Below are 4,620 nucleotides of genomic sequence, written 5' to 3' on the forward strand. Positions count from 1 at the left end.
GTAGCATGGATACGAGCAGTCTAAGGCTAAGACTCTAGAGGGCGTGTTAAGCCAGCTGTTTTACCATCACATTACCCCTTGAACACCCAGTGAAAGGACACCACACAAGTGTTATGAAAATAAACAATGTATTTATTAGAATCACAACAACCCTGTACTCTTTATGAGGACAGGGTGCTAAGCACACAACAAAACTCTTACGAAAATACTTTTAAGTTAGCACGTTACACAAATGCCCGAGGGGCACGAAAAACCATATACGCTAAAAGTGGAATGCGAATTACTAGCAGGTAAGTAACAGTTCTAATAGGCTTTGGAATCGCTAGGACTGGACTAGGGAATCGTTAGATTACTACTAGGAGGCCCAGGGGACTCGGGTGCAGAGTGTGCACTCTCACGCGGGATGCGGGACAAAGTCTATGGAAGCTAGAATTCACAAAGTTAGTGTTCACGGGCGAACCCGACCTGGTAGGGAGAAAATGACAGTGGATCCTGACCCTTGGATAGTGAGGCTATGCTGGGACACCGGAGTGCCGAAGTTACCTAGCCCAGGGGCTGCAGCTGCATAGGTCTGAAAAGACGTCGGGGATCTCGTTGCCGGACCAGGAGCCTGGAAGGAAGAAGTTGCTGGCAGGCGACCAGTGAAGGAAAGTTCGATGGATCCAAGCCTGGATCAAGGAAGAAGAAAACCTGAAAGCAGAGGGGACCAAGTTCTTGAATCACTAGCCAGTGATTAAGTGGGCACCAGGATGGCACCGGGCGAAGTCACCGCAGTCAGGTGAGTGGGCGCTGCTGGGCTCTGCAGTCTCTCGGACCAGGAGGCGTTGTCGGCGACCAGGATGGAGGTGCGAGCTGTCCCACGAAGGATGAAGTCGTCGGCGTCGAAGTTACCCAGGAGTGGGCAACAAGCCTTGGCTAATTCAAGCCCACGCGGTGGACTCAAAATGGCGTCTTGAGTGGACCAGGAGGGTCCGGGGTGCTCCTCTTCTGGAAGGGAGCAAGGGCCAGTCTGGAGCAACCAGACCAGCAGCAGAAATGTCGTCGGGCGTCGTCAGGAAGGCCACAAGCCAACGGGCTAGTAGCCAAACAACGCGGTGAGCAGCGGAAAGCAGAAGGGCCCCACGCAGATCGTGGAGATGCTGGGGGGCTGCTCTTCGGTGCTGGAGCTGCTCAGGGTGGGGGCTTCTCGGACCCCAAAGCACTCACCAGGAATTCACTCGGCGGGCTTGCTGGAAAGAAGTCGTGCAGTCTTGCAGATGGCCGGTCCCTTGAGGTCTCGTCGCACCCACGGTTCTCAGCTGGGCTGTAGAGGTGGGTAGAGGTCAGAGGTGCCAGGGAAGCCGGTTCTCGTCGAGCTGGGCAGTCGGATTCCGGAGGAAGGACTTGCAGCAGACCGCAGTGTTCTTAGATGGTGCCTGCGGATGCAGGGTGACTACTCCTTAGTCACAAGGGAGAAATCTTAGGAAGAAGTCTTGAGTTCCTTTCGTGGAAAGTAGTTTCAGGATTCAAAGATGATCTGATTTGGAAGGGGGCCAGTCTCTACCTTTATCCTGTAAAAAGGGGCTGGCACGCGACTAAGTCCTGCCCTATGGGTGGGACTGGGAGGGGGGTGGTTACACCCACTTCCTTGGCGGGCTTTTCCCCAGCACAGGGTCTGGAGTGACCCTGGAACTGGTTCCAGCCAGCCTATGCACAGTGAGCACCGGGGTGCCACGTGCAGTCACCTTCCTCTAAAGCCCTGCCTACCTACAATACACAAAACCCTGTCTGGGACGGTGCTGGCACCGCCCCTGGCAGGAAACCCTTTGTCCTTATCTCCTGCTCTGGGAGGACTCCCAGCAGCAGGAGGGCAGACTTGTGTCTCGGTGGCAGCATCCATTTTGTGGATGCTAAGGCTCTGTCTGACTTTTAACCGGGTTATAGGTTACATGCATGTCGTGTCCCTCTAGAAGGGTGGAATGCTAACCCCGTCGCCAGAATTGGCGAGGGGTTAGTATTCCAATTCGTATGACACCTTACTCGACATGTTTTGATAAAGCGATACCAGAGTTGGCATTTAACCGCGAGGATTATAATGCACTTAAGAGTATATGGTATGCGATATCATGGAAACGGCTAAGGGATGGATCCCGAAAGCCGCAGACAGGCTCAGCTCATGCCAGAGCACCATCTCACACGATTCCAAGCACTCTGCCTTCAGGATTGTTAAGGCCTGCCATAGGAGTGACTGATAGGAGATCTGTGTGTCCATTTTAGGGTTAGATATAGGTATACTATATCTAAAGCAAAGGGTGAGTACACCACCTTGCCCCAGCTGTCGTGCAGCCAGTTGTGTCAGTTTTAGTTAGTCAATCCAGGGGTGGCATAATACATGCTTCAGCCCCTGGGAGACTTCTGGGTGCACCTCAGCCCTGGGTACAGGGACTTGGAGAGGGCCCAGTGCCAATTCAGTACCTGAGTACAATTTGGATAGAGAGAACAGCTAGGCTGTGGGTCTGATTAGCAGGCCCACAGCCAGGGAAAGTCGTAAACCAGTGCAGCAAAAAGCAAAAATCTGGGTGATCATAGGATTGCAGACCCTACTCTCCTACACCAAGTCACCAATCCAGGTCTGCTGTCGTCCTGCCACCTGACTCTATAGACTGATGGACCCTGTGGTAACTAGATAACTGTTTCTTTTATCCCCACAGGTTGGACTAGCATTTTTGTTTGTTCCTCAAATAAAGTTGGGGAGGAGTGTAGTATCCTGCGAGACACATTCTAGTGTCCCACAGGAAGTTGTAACGCCAGCCACTCCCTCGAGGGCTGGGCACACTGCACCCTGACACCCATCCATCACGGCTGTCACGAGTGACGTGACCCCGCCAATAAAAGGGCCCGGGTGCACGTGCTCGTGGCCAGTTACTGAAGTATACTCCCAAGTGTCTGTGTCCATTTGTTACGCCATGCGGGCCTGAGGCCCAACACTACAGTGCAGGACATTTAGTCACTTCCTTTCTATAACTTCAATTGACCTGAAAACAAACGCTCCCCCGTTTATGTAACAACGTTTTAATGTTAGGACGGATTCAAGTTAAGAATCGAGCCTGGTGTATGATCACCGTCTCACAACAGAAGATGTATCTTTGAGGCTTTCCTTTCATGTGTTTAAAGAAGACGAAATTAAAAGCCACCAAATTGTTCTGGTTTTTCCAGTCAGAGCTCAAGTGAATCCAGCAGAAAGATGTGTCACGTGATCCTTGTATATTACGGATCAGTACCGTGAATTCATGATGTGATATTTAATATTTCACTCTCGGAACTTACACCCAGGAGAGGGCGCAGGAGGAGGCTCCGGGGTGACTTTACCCACGCCTCGGGGCTCCCCTGAAGCAGGGGCAGGAGCGGACCCCATGTGGGCCCCGGGGAGTCTGGATGTACGTGGGTTTAAGGGGCGGGGTCAACATCATGAGACATGTAAGGTGCGTTCATATCACGATAGAAGAAATAAACGCCATCATCGCCCAGCAGTGAAAAGCTTCCAGCGGGAGGTAAATATAACTCGGCCCAAAATACCTCACACGCCCCTGAGACCCTCTAAGGGGAGCGAGCGCCGTCCTCCTCTGTCTCGGGCCTCCAAAATGCATGAGCACCAACTATTCACTGTTGACACTTATGTACAAGTGATCAAAGACGAAAGAGACTGTTGATAGATTTCAATTATAATCCTGGGTCGCTGATGCAACAGGTGGCTCTGTGGCGCAATGGATAGCGCGTTGGACTTCTAGGCTGGCCGTGGAGGCATTCAAAGGTTGTGGGTTCGAGTCCCACCAGAGTCGTTTTGATACAGAGTGCTCCGAATTATGACAGAAACGTTTATTCATACATTTTGAGAAAGAGCACAAGGAGCAGGTTTGTGCATGTTTTCCCAGAGCTGATTTTGGTTCCTCAGCCCGGCCCTGGGGGCCCTGTGCAGCCCCTGCTCCTGGTAACCCTGATGAAGCCCTCTGAAGCCCAGCTGTTAGCATCACACATGGGCCAAAACGTGTGGTCAGATACTCCTCACACACAGGACATTTGCCCGTGTGCTGAGTGTGTAGAGTGCACGGGGCAGGGAGGGGCGTCATCCACTCAGTGCCGTGCAGGTGTGAGAGAGTCTTTAGACTTTGTGCTCACGGGGTCTGTGGTCTTTTCACACCGGGGCGGTTTCACCAGAGACCGCAATAGGTTATCTGTGGGGGTGCCCTGGGCCTGGTCAGGGGTGGTAGAGTGGGTCCCAGAAAGGTTCTGGATTTGGTCACTATTCTCGAGATGGACAGAGAGTGCACGACGGTTTAAACAAATATTCTTGTTTGGGCCTCAGTTGTGTCTACACCGGCACCGCAGCGGCGCTAGTCCACATGATCTGCGCCTCTGGGAGCTACAACATCCTTCAGGGGATACAGCAGCCTCCCTTAATGCCTCATCACACCAGATCCTCCAAGCTTGATTCTGGTGGGGAGCGGTGGGGGCTCTCACCAAGCTGCCTTAGTGAAAAGCACACCCACCCCTCACATCTACAACCACCATCCTGTGAGCCCCACAGCATGAACACTGGTGAACCGGGAGGGAACAGCAGTCCTGGAAGACGGTGTCCATACA

General features: G+C 52.6%; 1 non-coding gene across 1 annotated transcript; it reads left to right on the plus strand.

Annotated features, from left to right (window-relative positions):
• Nucleotides 1–3,729: 3,729 nt before the first annotated feature.
• Nucleotides 3,730–3,818, plus strand: TRNAR-UCU (transfer RNA arginine (anticodon UCU)). The gene is given in 2 exon segments: nt 3,730–3,766; nt 3,783–3,818. It is a non-coding gene; the product is annotated as a tRNA-Arg (tRNA).
• Nucleotides 3,819–4,620: the final 802 nt, after the last annotated feature.

Source organism: Lissotriton helveticus, chromosome 1_2 (assembly GCF_964261635.1).
Source record: "Lissotriton helveticus chromosome 1_2, aLisHel1.1, whole genome shotgun sequence".
Classification (NCBI taxonomy): Eukaryota; Metazoa; Chordata; class Amphibia; order Caudata; family Salamandridae; genus Lissotriton; species Lissotriton helveticus.